The sequence below is a fragment of the Melospiza melodia genome, chromosome 1 (assembly GCF_035770615.1).
Source record: "Melospiza melodia melodia isolate bMelMel2 chromosome 1, bMelMel2.pri, whole genome shotgun sequence".
NCBI classification, from domain to species: Eukaryota; Metazoa; Chordata; class Aves; order Passeriformes; family Passerellidae; genus Melospiza; species Melospiza melodia.
Window position 1 is genome coordinate 103,514,400 of NC_086194.1, and position 26,926 is coordinate 103,541,325.

Here is a 26,926-nt window from a genome sequence, read left to right on the forward strand (position 1 = left end):
TGCAGAATTCCCAGAAAAAGACTAAAAATTATGACCTTTTTTTCTGTATGAGGATGTATTGAGTCAGAACTGTGCTTAATATGTCCAAATCATCTTATATTATAACCCAATATAAACCTGCCTCTCCTTCTCCCAGCTCTTCTCTGCATTCAGAACAAACACAAATATAAACATGCTGAATCTGGTACCTGCAGCAGGTCCCTGAGTCCGGTCCCTGCAGAAGCTTCAGGACTTCTCTGGTGCCAATTTATCCAGTTATCTGACTCTGTTGTGTGGCTGGCAAGTTTGTCCTGCTTACAGCTAACAGGCATATGTCAGTATTTCCTGGCAATAGGGCAGATGTACCCAAAAGGACAAAGCCATTGAGTCTACTTTTAAGCATTCACTGTTTGGGTGAAGCTCTAAATGGACTGCAGCACTTGGGCAGGGCAGGAAAAGAGGGAAATAACAAATGGTGCTTGCTTCTGGCACTTTTTGACTCTCCTGTTTTTACTGTACTTTGTTTTTGCCTCTTGTGCACTAATATACTCTTCAGTTTGTTTCTGTAACTCAAGAACAGAATGTGCACTGAAACTTTTGCACGTCAATGTCTCTATGTGAACCAACCTATTCTTGCATTCATTTCAGTTTTTTTTTTTTCTCTCTAATGAGGATAGTAATTTATCCCCAAAACTTTGCCATGATTCTACTCTTCATTGTAAGAAGTATTATATAAAAAAAATCAGTGGTTGACCTGCACACACCTGATTGTGCCATTAGGAGCACTCAAGAGAAATGTACCAGTAAAATAGAGTATTGATCAAGGTAATTTTACTATCACAATAATAATGATACTAAGAAAAATCCTGTTCACCAGCAGGGGACTTCCTTATTAATAGTCCACATGGCATATGCATATTCTGCATTATGAGACTGCTTTTGCCAAATTGGTATGTTGACTGCTTTATATGCCACAACAATTAATAATATACAGATTTACAACTGCCATCTTTAGGAGCTAAAATTGTAAAGTAAACATAGCTGCCAGCTAAAATGCTGTCTTGGGAGGTGGGATGTGTTACTGTGAAAATGTTCATATTATATGTTGTTTACAGCCCTTTTATGAAAAATACTCCTCCTTGTGGAAACTGAAACTTGTAAGGAGTTTTCAATGACTAAAGTAAGCTGCAGAAGGAGCATTGCTGTAAACAGATAAATTTCTGCTTTCACAGCATTAAACAATGTGAAAGCTTGATAAACACATGCACTTCAGGAGAGCTCAAATCTGGGGGAACTGGGAGAAAAGCAATGGGCTGGAGCCTGCCAAGTCCAAAAGCATCTTGGACTGCTTTAGGAGAAGCAGTCAAGAGAGATGATCCTTCTCTTCTGCTTGGCACTGGTGAGACATTTCTGGACTGCTGTGTTCATCTCCAGGCTCCTGAGGACAAAAAGAGACACAAACTTATTGGACAAAGTCCAGCATGAGGTCATGGAGATGATGGAACACCGTCAGCATGTGGGAAGGCTGACAGAGCTGGGGCTGCTCATCCTGGAGAGGAGAAGGCTCTGGGGAGTCCTTACAGCAGCCTCCCAGTAGCTGGAACTGCTTAAATGACTTGGCCTTCATCCATGACATTGTCCTTCATGTGTGCTTCAAATTTCCATTCATCTCCCCTCCCTGCCCTGTTGTCATCTTATCACAGGGGTTCAATACTGTTGTCTCCTTATTACAGAAGTTTCATACTTTCTTGGTGTTGTGCATGGGCAGCACCTCCAAACACTGGCACCATCTTCTTCTTCTTCTTCACAGAACAACCAACTGACCCCAATTCCCTTCTCACCCAGCCACCCCACTCTTTTATAGCACTCTTCTTCTCACTGGTTACAGCTGTGGCCTGTTAAAGTCAGGCCTGTTCCTAATCTTTGATAATTGGCCCAGCTGCAACTCCTTAGGGGTGAGATTACTTTCTACACTATCTTTATTTTCTTATATTCTATCCCCCTACACTGCCAACCTGGTTTGGGTAAGTGGAGCTGAGTAAGGCTGGCTCCATACAGCTGAGAGCAAGAGGATGGTTCCCTGAACCACATGGTCTTTGTAGACCAAAAGCCAAGTCATGGCCCCAGGATACAGTTATTAGGTGTCGTGGGTTTTTCATTCAAAGCCTTTGGGACACCCTGAAGGATTCTGTTCCAGCCCACCAGATGGTTGTTTCTGTAACATTGGTATAATGTGTGCCCATGTGCTCTGGGCCATGGGTCCTTGTGTCAAGATGGTTGAGTTTGGCAGAAAGAGCCAGTTCTGCCATCCTCTTACCCATATTTCCCATTTCAATTGGTGATGCAGTGGAACTGCATTTACGTTTTTTGCAGAGTAAACTAGTTGGACTTACTCTGAGGTGGGGCTCAGAAAAAAATAAACCTACATGTGGGTATGTATTTTGAACAACCAGGGCACCAGGGAACTGGCATGTAACATGAACATGTAACTTAAACTACTTGATAGGACAGATGTACCCAGATAATATTTTTTATTATCTAGAGTAATAATTTGACATATGCTGGACCAGAGATTTGGATTCAGTAATAAAAGAAATTTCAGAAACACCATGAAAGTGGTTGATAATTTTGCTGATAGAGCAAATCTATTTAGCACAGAGTATTTGAGCAATGGGTAGCACATTTGCCTCAGTGAAGTTATCATTTCTGACAGTCTTTCAATGGCTGATGTATAGAGAGAAGCAGCAAAGTAAATATTTAAATGCATGTAAGAAGTCAGCCACTTTTTATACAAAATGTGAAAGAAATCCTCAGACTATGCACTTCAAGTCAAGCACAGGTTCCCTCAGACCTATTAAGAAAAGCACAAACTAAGTCTAAAGCTGTTCAGATTTCTCTTTGGCTGTAGACTTCTGTCTCCATGCTGTCACTTGTTTCTCCTGCATGCCACACCATAAGCACACCCAGTTCTTCCCTAGGGAAGGAACAATCTCCAACTCCTACCAGGAGATCCTTGCACTCTAAGATGATAGCCAAAAACCAAGGTCACACTAAAAATCTAGATATTGTCATATCTTCTCCAAAAGGACAATCCAGGTACGCACACAGCTCATTTCATGTGTTACAAAACATGTCTGAAACTTGCTCAGAGTAAGTTCTCTTTTTTTTTTTGAAGATTGGATTGAGTTTCTTTAGTTTTGGGTTGGTTTTGGTGTGGTTTTCTCTTTTTTTTCCCCTCGGCTGTTTGAAGAAAGGCTTCGCACACATTTCCAGTGAGGTATTTCTTATAGCTAAATATCTGACATAATTTTGCCTGGACAATCAGCACAGGTAAAGTTGTTTACAAAAGTTGTTTATGGTTATCCTTATGTTTATGGTATATTTATTGTTGTTTATGTATATGGTTATGAATTATCTCTCCCCAAATACATGAATTTTCATTGTCAGCAAAATAATTGCAGTCCAGTCTGTGTTCTCATGAGACCTAACTTTAGAGTTAAAAAGATCTTTGGATATTTTTGGTAGGGTTAATTTTAAAAAAAGGTGCAACAGATCTACCCCAAGTGATGGTATCCCAACACAAAGGAAGTTTTTTTGTAACAGGAGCTCAGAGACCTCAGGGCATGCAAAGAAAACCAGACTAGATCTGCATCCAGGGGCTGGTGAATGAGTTCTAAGAGGAAGGATATGAGCATTTTAGAAAGCATGTCGTGCAGAGAGGGACTGAGAAAATAAGTTAGGCCAGGAAAAAAGGGGAAAATACCCATTATTTATCCATTGCAAAAGAAAAGCAGTGATTACTGCAATAGATGAAAGCAATAGAAAGGTGGATAAAATTGCTTGGCTTTCCGTGTTACAAAAGAAAGAAATAGAAAAGCTTAGCAAGATAGAAATGTAAGACTGGTAGATGCCATCCTTGATGATAACAGTTATGGTAAACATCTGTATTCCAAAAATATGAATATGTTGATAAAATAATTCTGCATACCTATCTGCTTACCTATTCTGCATACCTATGGCTTCCTATTTTGTTGTCTAAGCATTATCTCTCCATCAGCAAATATATGTAGGGGAGAAGAAAATTAGTTTGGAAGGTGATACCCAAGTAGATGGTTCTGTGGTGGATATGCTTTACCCAGTTTAGTTTTCATTTACTGAATGAATAACAATGCATTTGCTGTACCTGCAGCACTAAATTAAGGACATAATCATTCCAAGCTGTTAACCTACTTTCAGTCTTTGCAGAAGTCTGAGATCCTTGTAGTGTTCCTGGGAACCAAAAGGTTGTGTGCTGAAATGAGAAGGAACATTCTTACAAGCTACTGAAATCCAGACACTGCCTATATGGAGGTTAAATACCAAATATATGTGTATATATATATATAACCTGAAAGCCTGAACCTATGTCCTTCCTTGTGGTCCAATCACTGCTGTTCCCATTTGCCAATTGTTAGAGATTTCAAGTGTTTTCCAGGTTTCTGTCAGTCATTTGTGAACCAAGATGTAACACATGTATTTTCTTTCCAGCTTATGGTTTTCTTATCGCAACCAGTAAAGAGCATGTGAGATATGGAATCCTACCAGAAGTTAGGGAAACCAGCAGGAATTTTTGTCCGCGAATTTCCTGTGTCTAATTGCAGCACAGAGGCAAGTAACCTACACTCACATCAGGAAATGTGAAGGGAAGGTGCTCATACACCAGAATACTAGAGCAGCCTGACAGCCTCCAGTGGCTGACCAGAGAGAGTCACTGAAGGCAGCCAGCAAAGTAGATACAGAGTAGATACAGACTGCATTTCACGTTCTTCAACAATTATAGGTTATTAGTATCAAAAGTGAGAAGAAAATTATGGTTAATTTCATAAAAAGCCCTATTATGGAGGTAAGAGGAAGCTCTGAGGTATTAATAGATTGTGACACACTGAAGTTGTAGCAACAGTTTTTGATAAGCTCAAACTCAATTGCCAGCATGTGGACCCATCTCATATTCTTCCTGTTTATTAAATCTTTTCTTTAAATAAATAATGCCAGGATAATGCCAGCCTTAAACAGCTCCCTTTCATTGATGTCATTTGCTGTCAGAAAGGACCTGGGGATTTTCAGGAACACAACATGGTGAGTCAACCCTGCAGCCCTGTGATAAAGCACAAAGAATACTGAAACTGCATAAGCAGGAGTGAAGCCAGAAGGCAGAGAAGTTTTCCCCTCTCTGTTCAACACCGGTGAAATTGTATCAAGACAACTGTGCCCAGTTTTGCCACTCCATTGATATTTATTGGAAGGATAAGAGAAGGATCCTGTTGCTTTCCTTGACTACTAAAAGAGAAGGTTTAGAAAAGATAGAGAGAGATGCTTTTTAGGGATAAAAATGATAGGGTGAGAGGAAATGGACAGACATTGCAAAGTGTGAAATTCTAATTAATTGTTAGGGGAAAAAATTAATGAGATTGCTGAGAGACTTCATTAAATGTCATGCTTCAGGATTATTTAAAATGTAATTGCTCAATGCCCTGAATAATGGGATCTAAGTTGTGTCTGTTAAGAGGTAGAGTTTGAGCTAAAATGATCCTTATGGGTCCCTTCCAACATATAAAGTTCTCTAATCCTATGATCCTGCTGATGCCTGCAGAAAAGATGAAATCCTTTCTCATCTGAGCAGAGCCAGATTATTTAGAAATGTCTTTTTTAAAACAGTAGGTTAAATTCACCAGTGATATGGCTGCATCAAAGAATGGAATTGCACTGAATGTTCCTGATTTCTATGTAAACCAAGTATCAATTTTAAAAGAAGGTCAGTTTTATATTGGAAGAGTATCTGTCCAGGAGAGTATGACATGACACAGTTTCTTATTTAGAGACAGTGTTTAAATCCTAGATATTTTAAATCCTGGGGGGGTTTTTTGGCCAACAAATGTTTAAATATATTTACAAAGTTGTGTTTAACCTGCTTTTGAATATAATTTTTTATGTTACTGCATTAAGTCTGGATTGTGATATCTCAGGGAATGCTTTCAGAATTCAGGATGCAGAGAGCCCTAATCTTCAACTCAGCTTAAGGCTCTGAAACAATAATATGCACATTTTTATCTCAATTGTTCTTCCATAATTTATAGTGAATGTAATTGGACTGAGACTCTCATAATAATGTGAACAGATGTCTTCTCTTTTAATGTGTTGTTCCATATTAGATTCTATTTTTATTACAGTTGAAATGGGCCTTTAATGCACATCTTCTTCCTGTGAAGTATGAAACAATTTAGAAGTCCAGGAGCAGTGTCTAGCTGATGAAACAGATACAGATGGGAGACAAAAATTTGTATCATCCATCAGAGAGAAAAAACATAACGTTATGAATTAAGTGTTTTAGACTGGAGAGTGAAGATACAGCCTCAACATTTCTTGGACATTCCTACCAAAACAACAAGGGTTATTATTGTCCACTGGGTATTTGCCCTTGTCTGTCATAGACGCTTTAGTGAAAAGGATCAGACAAAAAGTCATTCAAAAATTTCAATAAGGCTTGGTCACACAACTTAACAAATTCAAAATTGTTCCTATCTATAGAGGAATACCTTAGGAATACCTTAGTCTTTTTTAGAAGATGTCTGCAGAAGAGAAGGGCATAGAAGTACCGTCAGACTCTGCCTTCTGTAGGGATTAATGAATTTGCCTAAACCAGGCAGGATTTGGTACCTGCTCCCCACTTGATACTGCAGTTCATCTCAGTGTAGTTAGACTTCACTTGACATGTCCACAGAGGCATTCCATAGGCATTCTGCATCAGGTAGAAGGAGAACCCTGGGTGCAGATGTGTATCATAGAATCATGGAACAGAATATGCTGAATCAGAAGGAACCCATTAGGATCATTAAATCAACTCTTGGCCCTGCACAGGACACCCCAAGAATCACACTGTGTGCCTAAGAGTGTTGTCCAATGTAGATCCTTTCCAAAGCAGTGCTGAGTGTGCTCCTCAGCTGTCCATAGCACTGCCAAAAACCAGTGCACTCTTCATGTCCATGGGACACCACTGCACATCATTCCAGCTGGCAGATTCTGCAGATTTTGCAAGAGGGGGAATTTACTGGCACACAGTGAGCTGCTGCCAGAAGGAAGGAAGGTCGTAAAACCATAATCAGGGGAAACCCTTTAGGTATTGTTTTCAGGGAGATATGAAGTTCAATTTAATGACTTAAATTGCTCATCCAAAACGTGTTCCTACTTGTAGCACAGCAGGACTTTTCCACTTCCCTGAATTGGATCAGTCAGCGTCCCTGTTCTCCATTCCTGTACCTGCTAGGCATCCCCAGAGGTGCCGCAACAAATTGACATTGAAGAGATTGGGGCAGTTTGGAAGGAGAGTGAGAGGGCTAGAAGGAAGGAAGGCTGCTTGGGCAAGGTGCCCTAACTACTGCAAGCATGACAATGAATGGTGCTGATCTTGAGAAAGTGTGATGAGTGTCCATGTGGGGAGCCACCACCGGGGCTCTGGACAGGTAAAATGCCTACCAGGAATGACAGATTCTCTTCTACTTCTCATTATACCTGTGATCTAGAAGAACATTGTACTTCTCGTTGCAGAAGTAGGTTAATCACAAATAAATCACAAGTATGTGATTCACACGGATGTTTTGAAAAGGTATTTATGAGAGTTTGTTCAGTGCTTTCAATCTGTGCAGTCAAAAATCTTGCTTTGATTCATTAACACTACAATTTAGTGGGAACAGGGAAGAAACATCTTGAGTAGTGTTGCCCTAGAGCTGGCAGAAGCTCTCATCAGTATCTATGAACAGATGGTGAACTCAATAAATAATATTAAAGCCAAATCAAGAGAATGCAAGACTTTTAGGACAAGGATGATACACTCCCATGCTCTTTTTTCAGCTTTACTGTTTTGACTCCTTTCCTTTACTTTCATTTTCTCTCCCTCATGTTAGTTTTATTTGTTTATTTATTATATTTATTTCTCCTCAGTCTTTTTTTCCTTTGCATATTTTTCCTTTTGGAGACAGGAGGAGGATGGTATGCCTTGATATAAATAAGTGAAAGGGCCAATAAAGACGATTGGGCCAATTAGATGAAAGGGCCAAATAGATGAAAGTATACTATTTTTTTTTTAATAAAGACAGTGGCAAATTACACATGCTTAGAGAATACTCTAATTTCTCTTCAAATGAAAGTTGTCTTTTTAAAAAAGAAGTTAGAATGCTATCTGACTGAGTGGTGGATAAAAATTATAGCAAAGCCCTGTGGCTGTTCCCAAACAACTGCTATTCCCAATTTATCACACTGGGAGCCCTTCCAAGTTGCTCCTGTGGATGGTTATTTCCCCCTGAGCTGCACAACAAGAAGAGAGGGTTAAACTGACTTTGCCCAAGTATCCTTGCCTTTCAGCAATATAAAGTCTGGAAGAGACTAGGCAATAAATCAGAAAGAGTGCAGCGTGTTTTGCCAAGTTTTGTTTGGCACATGAAGAACAACATCTCACACCAGGAAAAGAACAGGCACTCTAACCAATTGTTAAGCAACAAAGACTCTATGTGCAATCTTGTTTGGCTGTTCTTGTTACCCAGTATTGACATCCTGGAGAGATTTGATAGCAGAGAGTCAAAATGATCTCAACTCTGAGAAGATACATGGCACAGTAAAGCAATAACAGCCAGTGTTTCTTGTTTAAAACCCATGAGTTTATTCTACAAGTAGTTAAAACTCATTAACACCAGAAAAGAGAAACATTAATAAGGATAAAGATGATGAAATCACAATAAAAGAAATTTAGATTGCAGTGCAGAAAACCTTTCTAGCTGTGGGATAAAGCATTGGCTGACAAAAATGTTTTAACTCTGATGGAATATGTATAAGAATATAACCAGACCTGCTTTTTTGGTTGGAAGGGTTCTAAAGACATTTAACTACATTGTAGGACTATATTCAATTAGCCAAATTGATTTTTTTGTGCACTCTCTTCAAGCAATGAACTGCAAAATACTCGATATTCCATCTCCTTTAATAAGGGTCTCTGTGCATTCTTATGTTTCTTCAAAATAACAGAATTACTTTCAGATAAAGAATGCCTGAGCTTACTTTTATTTTTTTCCCTCAAAAAGCAAAATAAAGACATTTAAAATAATAAATAGCAGAAAAGGAGGAAATAAAATCTGATATTTTTGTGCTTAACTTTGAATGCTGAAAACTGTGAATGAAGGATGGGATACCTGATGATAGAATCATCTACCATATACAGGGAAGTTACTAGAAACTAAATCAAACTGAACAGCCATCTGTCAGAAATATTTAGGCACATCATTGCTAAAAACCACCCAAAAACCAATCTGATTTTTATTTAATTTAGGATATTTTAAATAATTAATTATCTGGTTTGTCTGTTTCCAATAATTTCTGAAACTATGGATAAGGTTTCACAGATTTTTAATATTTGGGGAGGGCATGTTGTATTAGATGAACATATATGAATTTTTATTTTAATGAACAGTATCAAATTTAACATTGTTATCTCCTTGTCCATAGTACAAAGCTTTTAAACTCTGATTAACCATCCTAAAGTTAAATGGGAGTTGAATGTGTTCAGCATTTCCCAGCATCAAAGCATAAGGTGAAATTCTTATGCTTTTCTGATTCTCAGTCCCATTGCATGAACAGATGGAAAATATTTTGCATGCTTTTAAGAATTATCAACAAATCAAATCTATATTATATACTACTAAAGTACGAATGCACATTGTCCCAGCAGAATAAACAAAAATGTGCTTTTACCCTGCATACAGAATTTAACATTGAGGCTACAAGATAAACAAGCAAGAACACAATTACTGTAGAAATATGTCCTGACCAGAATGTTTAGTAATGCAGTCTTGCAGTATTAATGATGTTCCAGGTGCATGTGTACATTTTCATGCATGGTATGAAAAGCCACAGGTGTATTTTTGAAATCTCCATTCTTGCTTCACAGAATGGAAATTCAAATGCTCACACAGGTGAAAATTCTTATTATGGCCATAATCTGATTCATCTCATTAAGATGCTACTTTAGCTGTAATAGCATTAATACCTTGCACCACTATTAAATTAACAGGAAAAGCAAGTTAAATGAAAATTTAATGTAATTAATATCAACAAAGCTGAGACCCAACCCCCATTGCTGAATTTTCCAGATCAGCTGTACTCCATTGATTATACCATCAGTTGCAATCTCAGGACTAGGTCCTTCTTTTAACCTTGTGAACTTCTATTCTGGTAATTTTTCTGCTGGTTCATTTGCAGCATTCCTATCTTAAAGCTTAAAACAACTTTGTATCCCTGAACTGGTTTCATGTTACAATATATTGATCCTTCATGTATCCTCTAAGATGGAAATGGTAGAGAAATAATAAACTGGTGATAAGTATTTTTTCTACAGCTGAGTTATATTTTCTCTGTCCCTTTTGTATCCTTTCCTTATTATTTCTGCTGATTGTCTGTCTGCCTTTCATCTCCTGAAGCATTTAAAAATTATTTATTCTTAATTTTCATGCCTGGACAGTCCTAGGATACTTTTACATTTAATCCAACAGTATTGATCATCCTCCCTTTTTCCTTATTACTGAAGGACTGTAATGGTCCTTGCTCTTGTTTCTTTTGCACCACCATTCAACCATTCTAGTTCTTTTCTGGACTTTGTGAAGTTCTCCCCAGTAAGTGGAATGTACTCTGGATTTCCAAGGTGATGGATGATCAGAATGCTCTCTCTGTTGTCTGGGTGAATAGTTTATTTAATTGATAGCTTCTTTTTAAAAAAATAATAATAGACTCAGAGAAGGTTTTATGCTGGAAGCTCCTCTTGCAGTCACCTACTCCAAGCAGAGCTAACTGCAAAGGTAGATCAAGTTGGCCAAGGCCTCATTATGGGCGCTTTTAAAATCTTCCAAGGATGGTGATTCTGTCACTTCTCTGGGCAGTGTCTAAACCTGCTTTAGTAAAGATTTCTTTGCCTCATTCAAAACGTCCCCTGCTACTGGCTGTGGCTGTTGTCTCCCATGCTTTGAGGAGCTCTCCAGTGTTGATGGTGTCTCTCCTGGGGCTGAATGGATGCAGGGCTGAATGGATGCAGGGGCTGTCTTTGCCGCTCCCACGCTCTGCATGTGTTACGATCACTCTCACAGGATGACTCTGCAACTGTGATATCCTCAATCAGGTCCTCCTGCCCTGCTCAGAACCATGCCAACAGATACTGAGAGTATCTAAATGTTAGTCATTATCCATGCCATTTAAGGAGCTATGTGGTCTATTAGGTTTTTGGAGGGGACTAATGACCCTTAGTGTGCCTATGTCCATCACATTCAAATACTTTTATCCTCTCTCTAAGTAAGACAAGCCCACAGCTCTTAATATAGTTTCATTTCACAGAAAAAACACTAATTCCTTCAAAGTGACCTTTCCCCCCACCTATTTTTGAAAATGCAAGTGTATTTATTGCTGTATTGCAGGTGGTAAGAGTATCTGAAGAGAAGAACAACAGACCATATTCTTAATATCCAGAAATAAATAAGCTGGATCAATATACTGTAACAGATTGTTTTGCTCATTAGAAGGTAAAAATAAAAAGGAAACTTGTCAATCTACCAAAAATCTAGCCTTTCAATAAGGATATAATTGGAACAAGCTGTCAAAAACAACTTTGAAATTAAATTCACAGCAGCTGGTACTCAATACATTTCATGACAGGTCATCAAAGATAAAAATTTACCTCTACATGTTGCTTCTTTCATCTCTGTCAGATATTTCAAAATGTCCAGGATTTTTAAAGCAATATTAACTATTTCATGTTAGAATAACACACAAATTGTGCCTTTACCTTAATTGGAGGCTTTTCCTTTACAGGAAAACTTCACTGTAACCTTTGTTACTGTTAGTATTAATAATTTCCTAACCTATCCCTTACAGCCTTGACTAGTTCTTAGTTTTGTTGTAGCTTTATCTCTGTAGCAATAGATGACTTACTCCCTCCTCTGTAAATATTACCCAATATTTTCTCTCAATCAACAGACTGTGGATACCATCTTACGTGTGAATATTTCTTAGGCACCCAAACATGCAAATCCAGAGGTATTTAGAAAGACAGAGGATAGTGTTAACAGTTAAATCTGATCAAGATCGCTGCACTTCTGCTCTGCAGCTCACTATTAAAACAACCCAACTCACCTTTTTCATAATAGCCTCATTGTAAAGGAACAATGAATGATTGTTTCTTTTCTACATTGAAAAGTGTCTGTTAGTTCCTATGCCTTCAGAAGCCTTCCCCTCCCTTCCAAATAGGATAAACTCCCTGGGTAACTAGTTTCCTGATTCAAGATAATCCATACATTCAGACAAAATCCTGTCCCAAGTGTGATATGTCTGCACTGCAAGGAACTATCAGTGATGATTGTAAAGCAGAGTGTCACCTCTGGCAGTGATTGCACATTCCTAGGCCATTGCTTGAACTTGGGAAGCTGGAGCTATAGAACAAAGAAGCCTTGCTCTCCATGGGTAGCTGCCATGCACCTGTTAGAAGGTTCCTAGGAATCCAGATGATTAGTTGGTTTTCACACATTCCATTCTTCTGTCATCAAGGCTGGTGAAAGATTAAAGCTTGCTGGTTACCTCTTTTTGTATTCATTGTGTTTTGTATCCATCTCCACCTTGCCCTGCATCACCTTTACTGATACTTTTTGTCATTTGCAAAAAAATATAGTGGTGGGGATGATGTATTACAAAAGTAAAAAGATGAGAGCAAGCATCTGGGGACTGTGCTAGACCTCAAGAGATCTCTTTCAGCAAAACTTTTCCTACAATTTTAGGGAAACATGCAAAACTATTTCAAGGACCAAACTCAGGTCCAGGGCTCCAGACTGAACTTGCTGCAAGCTGGCACTCACAATAGTTAGAGTTGTATACTTTTAGGGCTGGCATGCTGCTGCCTTTTTTGTTTTCTTTAACTCCGGAATATGTTGACTCGTTGCTCCTCTCACTGCTTCCCTCCTGTGTGAAAGAGAGAGAAGGAATGGGTAGGGTTGAAAAAATTCATTGCACCTGCACCCCTGCACTGCACTCTATTCTGTAGCCATGCCTAGGCATCCAGGTTCATAAGGGAAGGTGTAATCTCAAAGAATTGCTGTAGACCTGTAAGCCTTCAGTAAAATAGAATTCTTTCCAAGGGAACTGGGGTCCCACCATTCAAGATGGTTTTATGAGCAAAATAGCAGAACCACAGTGTTTTTGGAAGTTTGAGGTCAATACAGCAAATATAATCTTGTGAAGTCACCATCGAGCTCTCTTAGCAGGATTGGTTTCACTAATAAAGGATCCTGAATTGATTAAATTAGCATTTTTTTTTTCAAAATACAGAATACTCAAGAATTAAACAAATCTTTAGTCTTTATATTATGTTACAAGAATAAGACTGCATTTTATGGAATCAGAATTATTTAGGTTGGAAAGGACCTCTAACATCATGAAGTCCATGATTATCATAATTATCACATGATTCATCTAGCAGCTGGGTAACATTTTATGGGAAGGTCTGTTGCCTCAGTATTGAAAGTGAAATATGTTTTTCAGAGAACAAGTGCAATATTTAATTTTGGCCAGTTTCAGTTTATTAAATCTCTGTGCAACAGAATAAGATTTCCTCTTAGTTTTCCCCATAAGTCTCTTTACAGCATTTTGCAGACTGACTTAGATATACGAAATTAAATAAAAAGCTGTGTTCTTTTGACCTGAAATCTTTGACCTGTGAGATAAAGTGACATTGTTTCTGCTTGAGGACCAGTTCAGCTAATTGCTGAGTGATGGCTGTGACACAGCTGCTCCACGATTTTGTTCCCAAGGTAACTCTGCCATACAAAGTGATTCAGAATCAATCATTTGTTTTATAGGGAGACAGCAGGTGTTACGTGCTGCACATGGGGAAAATAGGCATCTTTACTGAGAGGGTCATCCTTTTATTAAAATATCCTTTCATCTCCCTTTGTGATGTAGAAGACACATTTTCAGTGTTACAGCTGAAAGAAACATAATGTTTTCAATAGGAAGCATACTCAGGAATTTCTCCTTTGCTTAACATGAGTTCCTCGGGACTAACATCAACATAAAAAGCTGTAATAATACAGCAAAGAAATACTTTTACATCTTCTCTCTTCAGCAAAACTACAGAGCCTTTCCCTGTGCCCCTCACCTAAAAGCACTGGTTCACAGCAGCAGTCAATAAGCTCCTTTATATTCACAACACACAGCAGAGACCATCTCATTAAATAGCAACGTTTGGCAGTAAGGACTGAGTTCATCCCCCAGCAAAGTCTGATGGATTTCTGTGTTTACAGTCAGAGATGCTGGACTGCATTTGCAGCGCTGGAATTGTTGCTGGGGAAAGCAAAAACTTCTACGCAAGCAATTACATATGCCTTCTTGTTCTTGAGACAACATCAGAAAAATAAAATGTAGAATTTCTTCCACTCCCTCTGAGTGAAAGAGGCCTAATTTTTCATGTGTTCACAAAAGAAACAGTTTTAACAGAAACCCTAGTCCAGATCAGAATTTATTAGAATAAAATAAAGAAATACTACTGTCTGCAATGCATTGAAGTATCTGTAAAACTGAAACAAGAACATGGGTTTTGAATTGCTGATCACTTTTTGTAGTTGCGCAAAACAATCTTTGATTTCCATCAGGTTCTACCTGGAGGCAAAGCCCCAGAATCTGCCCTGTTATTTCTAAGGAAAAACATAAAATTTTGAAGATGACACAAAAGAAGCTTTTCTGAGTTCGGTGAAAAGTGCATTTTTAAGAGCAGCACAAAGAGGTAATATTTTCTCATTTTCTAAATATTTTTTGGGTTTTGTTTCTTTGTTTAAGAATATAACAAAAGGTTTCTTCAATTGTATTAAACCAAGTTTTCTTAGCTAAGAGCTGTGAAGAAAATCTGTGATTGAATTCCAATAAATTGACTTTTCTATTAATGCTGGTTTCTTTTTAATCCAACCACAGACCAGCATTAGCATAAATTCTTGTGAAACAAGAGAAGATCCTGTCAGATTAATTTAAAGCTATGGGAAATCCCTTTTCAAGTTTATTATAATTTTACAAGTTTAAAACTCAGTGATTTTTTTTTTTACTGTTGTATTGCTTGGAAATATTTTAATTTCAATAGCTTCCTTAACATTATTTTTTTCTTGAAGGGGCGTGGTGGACTACCCTTGGCTGACAGCCAAACTCCTTTTTTGCAAAAAACTGCCTTAAACCAAAAGATTAAAGCATATAACTCTCATCTATTCCGGACAGAGTTGTATGTTCAATTACTTTTGTCAATTTTTGTCTTGTTTTACTCACTTAGAGGCTTGCATAAGAATTAAATAATTGTTTTCTAGTCTCTTTTTTTTTTGTTTGTTTGGGTTTTCTTTGTTTTGTTTTGTTGAGTTTTCTTGTTTGTTTGTTTTTTGGGTTGTGTGGGGTTTGTTTTTTTTTTTTTTTTTTTGGTTTTTTGGTTTTTTATTTTGTTTTTTTGGTTTTTTTAGTGGTGTCTGTATGACCCTGACTATATTTTGGTTATGGTGCAGAGGTCTGAAGATGCATTGCATCTGTCTTTTGAACTATTAGAACATGAAGCATAGGCAAATCAAAGATGTGGGTTAAGTGAAATTCAGTAAAGAACTGCATTTCTATGATAAATCAACAGCCTGGATGGAAAAATGAAACAATTTTTTGATTGAAAAAATAAGTGGTGGCTGACTTTTGCCCTCTTGCCATTATAGGGCTCATCACATAGAGATTAAACCTCTTATTCTGCAAAGCCATTGTATGATTAAAGTATATCAGTTATCAAATCAGGAGTTCAAAGTGCATTCTTTAAAAACATGCCCCTCACTACAGACTGAAACCTATTGAGCTGCACACATTAGGGATGGCTTAAATAAATCTGTAGAGGTGTTGCTACATAAATGGAACTCTGATTGACTGAGGTTTGTGATGGGGTAGACAAAGCCTGTTACCATTACACTTCTCCCCACAAAGCAGGCTAAATTTTAAAAATAAGGAAGATACACTTTTCAGTGCATTTTTATAGCTCCTTATTTCCTATTTCTTGAAAAGGACAACACTTTAATGTAATTTACAAGTTCTAGAATGCATTGATTCCTGAAAATTCAATTTCTTAAAGAAAAAAAAACCCACAACAATGCTAGTGGTATAGAAGCATTGATACTGCCATTATACTCTCTTCAGAATCCCTGGTATAAGGAACACATTTTCTAAATGTGTCACTCACAAGAGACATCAATTCTTTGAATCTCCTGATGGTTTAAAATGCCTGACTATAATATTGTGCTGCCTTTTTTATCTCCAAATTACTTGTGTAGGTCCTACTGATAATTTCCATGGCTTTTCTGCATTTAATTTTCCCCTCTCATGTGTATTTGCTTTTTTATTTCTAGTAAATCTCACCTGTCCTGATTATGCATGGCAAGAGCCAGTGGTTCTAGAGATTTCTTAATGACTTCCCTCTGCCTATGCCCTCCTTTACTGATGTTGACAGGATGCTTGTAGGTATTTTAAAAATAAGTTGTTTCTTTTTAAAAATGATTTTTAAATTTTTTTCAGGTAAAATATTTTATTCTCAAATATTTGTTCTTACAAAAAGATCTATTTTCATTCTTTCCTAGAAAAGAATCACAAAGTCAAGCCCTTCTATTAGACATAGTGATAAATTAATGGTAACCTTACATGTTTCAGACATCATAGGTGCACATAATAGTAACTGTAGTAGTATTCTCCTAAATAAGATAACAGCCTTGAGAAATTGCTGCTCATGAGCAAGCAATTTGAGCCTTATGATTTTTTGTGTTTTGCTTTTTTTTCCCCCTTTCATTTATGGAACATTTCTTTTTACAAAGCGGATGAAAACTGAAATGTGGGCAATTTTCTGTGATGTGCTGAATCTCTTTAAAGATTGATGACCAGATGTGCAAATGGTCATGGATGGCTATAAAAAGCAGGAATAAAACAACAAATGTGTCTGTCTGATCAGCTATGTGGAAATTAAAATGCCATCACCCTATGCAATGTCAATTGCATTATTTTGATCAAGCCATCACTACACCACCAGATTGAAAAAGAAATTACAGTATCTTCAATTAAATTGAATTTCCATATATGCCTGCTGCAAAGACTGCTCCTCTTTTCTTTTCTTTTGCTGCTTCTGGCTTCCTTGCTCCAAAACAAATATCTGATTTCGTGCTTGGCCCTCTCATTTTACCCTTATCTCTTTCTCTGCTCTCTCCTTGTCTTTGTTTAACAAAAAAAGCCAAGCAAATCAATGCATTGATTTTCTGCAAAAGGCTGCGCTTCTACCTGATGCTTCAGATGCTTTTGAAATGAGAACTGTAGTACTTTACTTTTTTATGTAAATGAATTTTAGCAGTCTCTGATGGCCTTAACTGTAAGGCAAAGCAAGCAGCAGATCCTTTTCTGACTGGGGGATAAGGTTATGTAAGGTCATAGGGATATCCCTTGAGCCAGCAACTTCTGTATCTGTGGGTGCATCCCATCCGATCACACAGACCCTGTCCAGTTTCTTTAAACAATCCCTAATTTAATAACTCTAATGATGGTGAAGTCTTTCTTGCCCTAGCCTGTTCCACTGCTCCAGGGGCCTGGAGCCCTCCTGGAGGCTGCTCTTGCTGGTAAAATCTGAGCCAAGATGCACTGAGCACTATGCTCTTTCCTGACTTGCCCCATGCAGCACTGGGCCTTGTTTTCCTACCTCTCCTGTTTGTTGGTGGTACATCAGTAGAAGCTCTTCTTGTTTTCCTACATGTCCCTCACCAGATTTAACATGAGATGGGTTTTGGCTTCCCCAGCCCCACCCTTGTGGGCTCACACTGTGTCTCTTCTGGTTGATATCTCCTTGCTTACACTTCTTGTACACTTTTTTAGTTGTGTCTTCAGTCAGGAACTCCTTGATCCTGTTTTAGTCAGAAGCTACTGAAAGTTGCTGGCTACTTTTTCTTGAATTTCTACATGTCAGGATGAATTATTCTTGAGCTTGAAGCCAAGAGTTGTTATTCAGCAATTTGTCTTGTTCCTTCTTCTCACAACCCTGAACTCCACCATCTCGCAGTCATGGTAGCTAAGGCTGTCCCTGGCCTCCAAATCCACAAGACTGTGAAGCTTTCAAAAGCCTGAAAGGCTCTGACTGCTCCTCCTGTAGAAGAGAAAGGTGTAAATGCTGGTACAAATGGGCCATACACAAGCAAGGGCCTAATGCATTTTCCAATTACTGTAAATCATGTTTTTACTCTTTATCAGTCTTGAGATGCTATCACTTTTGGGACATGCTAAGTAGATCTAATCTTCAAGAAAATGACAAGTTGTCTTTATTGCAGACAAGTGTTCTGGGTGCATAATTAGAACCAAAAATCAATTTCATTTATGTACTTGCTATAAGATGTGCTAATATTTTGTTTTTCATTGTGCTGATAAGATGTGCTTGGGTGTGTTAGTGAGAGCTACATTTTGTTCGTCCTCATTTGTGTTTATTTGACCGAGTTCAGAGTTCAGCTTTAAAGCTTATTGCTATTGCATTAAGAATGTTTTGCCCCAAAAGATACAATGACAAAATCATTGTGCCAAATCCAATTAGCAAAGATTTTTTGATGAATTAACCTTGTCACAGCATAATATATACACTGCACCTGCTGTTCTGCTTTAGAGCCAGACTTCAGCCCTCCTACAGTTAAGTCCTTGGTTGTTTTGCTGATCCCTTTCAGCTCACTTTTTTCCTCCTTGTGTTCAGACGTCACTACCTCCAGATGTCCAAGATTTTCTGCCTCATTTATATGTATGATTTCCCTCTTCAGTTTGTTCTTTCATCATTCTCAGTACTCTCTTGTTGCAAAAGTCTGCAGCAGATGTTTGACTTTTTTGCTTGTACCTTGCCTTATCTCCAAGGAGACTTGCAGACAGGAAGGCAAGGCTGATCACTGGAGTCCATGAATAGCCAAATGAGAAGGTTATTAAACAATCTACCTGGGGAAATAGCATTAACAATTTCTAATTTATGTGCTTAAGGGAATCTGACCCCAGGGTAGCATGAACCTCCATTTTGGCAGATGGAAAAGGGGCATTCTGGTTTGATGGGAATTCAGGTTCCCCCCACTTCTGGCAGTTCCCTGTGAAGAGAAAGTGCAGGAGAGGGAAGAAGTTTGCCTTTGCTATGTTTCCCTCCCTGTTTGGAGGGACCCAGTGTGACAGTATGAGGAGTACAGACTGTGAGCCAGTGTCAGGGTTAATTTTAGAGCTCCACAAGGGGCTCCAGGCAGACTGGGGACCTGAATGGCTGATCCAGTGTAACCAGTCATGGCTGACCCCACTCTGCTAATCACAGAATATTTGGCTGTGACATTGTACCCTGCCTCTGGGAACTGAGACCCTACAAAACCTCCTATCCTCCTCAGCTTCCATGGTCTTTAGCCAGAATCCTGGCCTGCAGCATCACAGGCTGCCTCTTTGGGGCCATTCCTGGGTGGTCTATTTTTCCTGCTGGATTAGACACAGATCTCCTGCTTCATCACCACCACCCGCAGCATCTGCCTTGAGAACAGAGGCAGGTATGAGGAGTATCCTTCTCCCTCTGGCTGGTAAGGGAAGGAAAATGAAAAAAACTTGGATTTTTGCTGGAATCAGATGTTTCATGGTACTGGGCAGCAAACACAGGAGTCTGCACTGTGGGCCATCTGTCATCTCTTCAGCTGACAGCCTGACTTGAAAACAAACCAAAGGATCAGCCACTGGAGAGCAGGCTTGCATGGCCAGCATCCCTGTCAGATGGACTGCTGTCTTTCAAGTACAAGGAAGATGGATGCAGCTAGCACAGCTGGGCACACACACTTCCTGACAAGGATCAGCTCTGGAGCAATATTCCTCTGGTGTTCAGAAAGTCCAACTCCTCCTCTTGTTCCCAATGTCTCTCCTTCTCCAGGCACCGACACTGGCTGGCCAGAATTACCTGAGCAGAGCCCAGTGGGCCTGACACACCAATGAGATGAAAGGACAGGGGTAGTACCTCCTCTACCTGCCTGGGAAAGAAAAAAGGAATCATGGCCTTAAATGGCAGGAGGAGAAATCTTTCTACAATAACTAGGGGCGGGGGGAAATATCACTTTCCAGCATTTTGGGCTTCTCTTGGGGCCCAGTATAATGCCCAGACTCTCCACTGGGATGAGATGAAGAACTCTGATGTTGGAGTCCTAGGGAGGGCAGCCAGTGGCCACCACTGCACCCCTTGCTGGTCCTCTCCTGGGTGTGCCCAGACACCAGCACTGAATAAACATGCCCACAGCAAACGGGTACCACCTTCCCCCATGTCCATGACACCCTCTATTCTGGCATCCGTGCTGTAAACACTCCTGCTCCCAAGATGTCTCCCTGACAGCAGAGCCCTGCACAGCATGCACCAGGTTTGCTGTGAGGTGGTGGGGGCAGTGCAGCCTGCACAGTGTGCTCAGTGGCCAGGAGCATCCCTGACCAGCAGTGGGCAGGCAGGGCTGCTCGAGAGCTGATGAGGGCACCCAATGGTGAAGTGGAAGGTGCTCCATTCCTTGAGGTGGCAAGGGAGGAGGCAAAGGAACCTGCAGTGCAGTCGTGGCTAACAAGGTGTGGGCAGAGAGCTGTTGCCATGACCACTGCTTCACCTCACTGGTATTGTGCAAATCCAGCAGCATTTGTTACTTTCTAGAGAACCTTTCTGAGGTCAGCAAGTATGATACTCCATCCTCTTCCAGGGCAGGGAAGCAGAATCCTTTGGGTGCTGTGCCTGCAAAGCTTGATCTGTTTGGGAGATGCATGTACCTGACCAAATTGTTCTGTAATAGTAGTGTGCACGCATGAGGAGGGGGTGTGGGACCCTTGGTATGACATAGCTGGTTGCTATGCAGCTGCCTGCCTCTGCAGCTCCTGCTTTTACTGCTGCAGTTGCTATAGGAGACTATCTGATGAAGTGATGAAAGATTTCTCCCCTCACTCTCGATGGCATATTGCCCAGCTTTGTGTACACTGCATACCAAGCACCCGATCCCTGCAAAAATCTATCCCTGTTTTCTTCCTTCTCCCCCGGCTGGAAACCATGGAAACCAAGCTGACTTGATTCTGCCGTGGACAAAGAATAGAGAGGTAACCCAGAGATGAGGCCCTTGTCAGCACCACTGAGCTATCCCCACTCTTTGCCCATAGGAAAGAATTAAGGCTTTTTTTAATCAGAGGTGAAACTCAATGACACTAGTGTTTAATTTAAGATACTATTTTCAAATATTCTTTGACATGTTACTAGTTTCTGTATACTCCCTTCCCTCATATCAGGCATCCCTAGCCATAAGGGAAAAGTACATAGACTAGGAACACTCTGGTTCATTGCATTCCTTGATGTTTTCAAGGTGTTGTTTGTTAAATAGCCAGATGTCAGGCAGAGCCACCCTTACATCTCCTGGTTGATCCATCATTTGGCAGGGGGTTGCAACACTGGTGCTTTCTGACTCACAAAATGATTTGTTGAGCTGAAACATTTTCAGGGTTGCAGATGGGCACACACAATTAGTTTTCCTGGCTGAAGGGAGGACCCTACATCCGCCTGGTCAAGAATGAAATAGGGCTCTGTGTGCAAGCACTTGCACTCAGGGGAATAGTGCAAGCCCCTCTCATGCACACCCTCTGCAGTGTATACCCTCTGAGGGGTAACAGCCCTTAATGGCATCCTCTGCCTCTTTTTTCCCCTCCCAGCACACTAGGCCAAGAGGCTTAGCTGAAAAATGGGTCCCCAAAAGGGAACCACTGCATTCCAGCCTGAGTTGCCAGTGACCAAAAGCTCTGTCTTATCAAAGAGGTGGGATTCATGCTGAGCTACACCAGAACATGGGCTGCAGGCTTGATCCTTTGTATGCCCTGCCTTAAACATTTATATTTTTTCATGGCTGCTCATCTATGTGTGGCTTATCTGTCCCAGCTGCTGTGTTAACTCTCTTCAAGTGGCAAGAGACACAGCAGCTGTTATCCAAATCTTCTCCAAACCCTCAATCCTATGGGAGATCTTAACACAGAGAGGCAATGGTTGCCATCTCCTCAGTGTACAAAACTATCTGTTGTCCTTTGACTGCAATGAGAACTAAAAACTTCTTCTCCCTTGAGCTGATATTCTAGGAAGGAGGAAAAATAGCTATTTCCCTTGTAGTAGAGAAAGGGCTAGGGCTGTGTTTGATGTGGCCCTAAAGGACAGCCCCAACAGAAGCTGGGGATGAACAGATCAGAGCAGCCCTGCTGAGAAGGACTTGGGGCTGCTGGTGGATGAGAAACTGACATGACCCAGCCGTGGGCACTCACAGCTCAGAAAGTCAAACATGAGCTGCATCCAAAGCAGCGTGGGCAGCAGGGGAGGGAGGGGATTCTGCCCCTCTGCTCTGGTGAGACCTTACCTGCAGGGCTGCATCAGCTCTGGGACCACAGCCTAGGGAGGGACAGGGAACTGTTGGAGCGAGTCCAGAGGAGGGACATCAAGATGATCAAAGGGATGGAGCACCTCTCCTACTAGCAAAGCCTGAGGGAATTTGGATTGTTCAAAATTCTTCAATTTGAAGAAGAGATGGTTTAGGGATGACCTAATTTCAACCTTCCAGTACCTGGAGTTGAAGGGAGCCTACAAAAAGGCTTGGAAAGGGACTTTTACAAGGGCATGCAGTGATGGGACAAAGGGGAAAGGATTCAAATTGAAAGAAACTAGGTTTAGATTAGATATGAAAATTCTTTAATTTGAGTGTGATGAGGCTCTGGAACAGGTTTTCCAGGGAAGCTGTGGATGCTCCATTCCTGAAGGTGCTTCAGACTATGTTGGATGGAGCTCTGAGCAACTTGGTCTAATGAAGCGTCTGCCTTTCAGGGGGATTGGAACTTCAAGGTCCCCTCCCTTCTCACCGAAGTCATTCTGTGATTCTCTGATTCTATGAAGTATAAACATGGAAGAGGGGTTACTGTGTCAAGGTCAGCTGGGATAGGGCTCCAAGACTGCCAGAGTGAACATGGCAGAGGGCATGATATTGTCCATACTGCCTGCTGGGATTGTTGCCACTTCCAGACCATGCCCAGGCACAGCTGACGAGTGTGCCAGTTGGAGAGGCTGAACACTTGCCACTGGGGCTTATTAAATGTTAATCAGCCTGGAGAATCCTGTATCACTATTAGATTATGTGCTTGGCACAGTTTGACTCGTGTTGTGTCAATAGATATAACCCCAGACTCCATGGACTATGTTAACATGGGCCAGGAGATTACAGAAGAGACAGAAGAGGGGATCTGCTAAGCTAACAGATTTTCATGCAGAGACAGAATGAAAATGCTGTGCAATTATCCTACATAACACAAATTGACTGACTTCATAAATGGTACAAAAACACTTGCCTTGTTGAAGCAAAACCACACAGCAGCAGGGTCCTATTCCTGGTCTCAGTAATCCTAATAGCAAGAAACAATTATTCTTTTGAAAAGGAGTCAGATTGGGCACATCAAAGAGCAGCAATGGGTTGCTTCTCCCTAAAGGACGGAGAGACAAGAATCAAGAGCAATAACTCAGATGACAGGGCAGGGGTCTCAGCCAGAGCCCAGTCCCACAGCCCCTCTGCAAGGGGAGTAGGGCAGCACCAGGGACAGTGATTGGCTTCAGCCAAGGGTCCAGACCCCCAGACACGTTCATGCTATTGTGGCAGGTCCCAGGCCAAGCCAGAAATTTAGTCTGCAGGACAGGGACTGGGTCAGTGGGGACTACGGCTGAACTGGAGAGCAATACTCCAGTGACTGGGCTCGGGGAGAAACAGAACATTCAGAGCTGAGCATAAACAGAGCTCCTGGTCCTGGGGACAGGGTGTTAGGTGGAGGTCCTAGGTGGGTAAGGGCTGTTGAGGATTATTTCTGCCCTCAGAACTTAGGGCAGATGGTGCCTGCACAAAAAATACACAGCCAGAGAGCAGGCAGAGCCAGGCAGTCTGCACAAAGGCAGATCATCCATGGTCAAAAGGACTTCACCAAAAAATCACAGAAGGAACAGCAGCAAGAGTTCTCTGTAGAAATTATTAGAAAGACAGCATGGGAAAGTAATATTACACTGAACCCTAACAAGTGTTTCTACCAGTAAACTGAATATGCCTGGTAGCAAACATACCCTGGCACTGAGGCCAGCTGGCATGAAGAGGCCTGTGCCTGTGCTTGTAAGCTGCCTTGGCTTTTGACTATTAAACTACATCCAGCTCAGGAAATTCCCCATGGAGCATACAGAAGGCAGGGCAATACTCTGGGCATTTTTGGAGCTTTGGCTCTCTGGCAAGAGGAGAGCTATTCTTCCCAAGGTGTCAAGTGTGAAGAAGGGAGCTGGTTGATAGGACATGAGACAGTAAATGCTTGTGACAAAATGATGCTCAGATCTGCCCAGGCAAGTGCCTGCTCACCAGAGCGAGTTCCCTTCTGCATTCCAGCAGTGGGGCATGTTAGGAGTTGTGGGAGCATCCAGAGCTTGCTCCTGCTCTGCCTCAGCTCTGGCAAAAGCCTGGGCAGCACATGTGCTGATAAACTCTGATAATTTCTGCTGGTAAACTCTGGGCCATCCCAGGCTGATGGCAGAGGTCGTTCAGGGACACCCTCAGCCTCCACTTTGTTACTATTCAAACTGAGTCTTTGGGCTGTGGAGGGCTGCCAGCCAGGCTGTGATTGCTTTAGGGCTGAGGAGAGACCTCCAAAATGAGAACAAACACAAAAGACATAATGATATTTCACTCATTTGAGACCACTTGGGATTTTCCATTTTCTGATTTTCTGGTTTTATGCTCACTGTTGTTTATCCCTCCGTACCTTTAAGCTGTGACTCATCCTTTAAAGACTGTGCAGCCAAACCGGCAAACAGGAATCTGGAATAGACTGTGGAAGCGCACAGTAAAATATTATTTTGGTTCTCTAATTCCTAATTTACCTTTTTTTCCTTCCTTGGGCACTAGTGTTCAGCAGGAATGACTGTCAACAGCTCCAAGATTCCTGTCAGGGGCACTAATGGCTCATTGCTGTACCTGGGCAGCCAGGGCTGCTTCCTGCTGCCCTTCCCACAGCTCTGTCATTAGCAGCACTGAATTCCCTCTGCCATTTGATCTGATGGCCTTTTAAAGTTCTAAGACATTTTTCAAATCTTTGAGATCAGTTTCAGTTTTGTCAACTTTTAATAATTTTGATTTCTCATTATTCAACGGCATTTCTAGGTAATTTGTGAATATATTGAGCCTACATCTTAGGGTATATTCCTGTTAGTGTAAGAGAACTGTGGTCAGATCTGGCTATTTAGCCTCATCCTTTATTTCTTGCCTTTAATGAGTGGTTTTTCTTTTCTTTTATTCTTTCTATTTTTCCTTTTTTTTTTTTTTGAGGAGACATCTTAACTGGATTTTTTTTCTTTTTTAAATACAAATATACTTATCCATTTCCTTGTTCACTGCCTAAAAGAACAATTCATGAATTTGGAGGGATAATTTCTCTCTACAAAATCCGTGTTGACTTTTGCTTGCTTAATCATTGATCACAGATCTATTAATTTTCTCTTACATTCCACTTTCACTCAGTTTTCCTTACACCAAAGACAGACTTCCTGACTCGTACACCTAGGGGCAGTTTTAAAAATTTTCCATGACATTTACTTTCTATTTTACTGGTAGCAAAATAGATTTAAGCAATAGATTACACACTTGGCTGGTTGGCAATCTGTTTTACAATCTGGCCAAATAAAAACCACTGATTTTGAAATAGTTTTACTATTTTTCACTTCTTATTTGTGTTTTCCAAGATGTTTTTTGTCCTTCACCTTTTCAAGGAATACTGTACTTGAGTTCCCAGTTTCTAAAGCCCTCTGTGCTTGTTGAAAGTGATAAAGAAGGGTTATTAAGAATGACCTTGAAAATTCATAGTTCATAAAAATCTGTGTGAAGAGCATTCCAGGAGGAGTTTGAACCACCTCTTCCATTTAATTTTGTTTTGATCCACATGTGTATAACCTTTCTACCAGCTACTGATGATAACCAAAAAACTGGGTTCAGTGTACAATGAGTGATATTAGATAGTCTATCCCTGGATAGTCTATGCCTTTCCAGGCAGATTTTTTAAAACTAATAAAGACATATGGCTTTTCTGTCAGAGCTTTCTTAAAATTTAAATATAGATGCAAGGGTAGGTGACATATAAGAGTATGTGTGTGTATATATATATATATATAAAGATATTTTTCTACACATATATATATATATTTATAGCTGATCAGGAAGCTAGTTTTGCTATAACATTAACCAAGTGTTTATCCCTGGTTTTTGGCTCTGTTGTCTGGTACATTAAAAAGTATTTAGCTAACAAAAGAATTACTCGAGATACCTTGATCCTTGAAAAGGTCTATCTTGAACAAAATAAAGACATGTTGTAAATTTGGATTAATCTAGATCACACAGGCCTCATTAAATTACTTTATGTGTGGGCTTGATAAAACCTAATGTAAGCAGAGAAGTTTCAATCAAGGACCTTCCCTCCCTTACATTACTAAGAGGAACAAAACTTTACAAATTTACTACATCCTGTGATTCAAGAGCAGCCTACTTGGGGATTTTTTTGAGAAATCTAGATAAGTCTAGTATTATGAAATGCTTTTTCAGCATTCATAAGGTGGACTTTGGCAAGTTTGAATTCCTTCATTAAAAGTCATGTTGCTTGATCACATTGTTATGCTGATCACTCTGGGTTTGGTTTATCTTCCAGGTGGACAATAGTATACAGCATTCTATACAACACTCATTGCAAAAAATGCTTAATTGCTATGAGAACTGAAGGTTTTCCAGGACAAATATACAGAGAGTTTTTTCCT

At 40.2% G+C, this 26,926-nt stretch overlaps 1 long non-coding RNA gene across 2 annotated transcripts in view; it reads right to left on the bottom strand.

Moving 5' to 3' along the window:
• Window positions 1–1,234: 1,234 nt before the first annotated feature.
• Window positions 1,235–26,926, bottom strand: part of LOC134430029 (uncharacterized) — a 52,179-nt gene continuing 26,487 nt past the window's right edge. The window contains exons 3-4 of one of the 2 annotated variants that reach the window (XR_010030708.1): window positions 12,894–12,996; window positions 1,235–1,417 (exon numbers count right to left, since the gene is read on the bottom strand). This is a non-coding gene — a long non-coding RNA (uncharacterized LOC134430029). Of the gene's footprint in view, window positions 1,418–11,826; window positions 12,997–26,926 lie in introns of those variants that run through there. The other variant, XR_010030707.1, reaches the window with a different exon arrangement.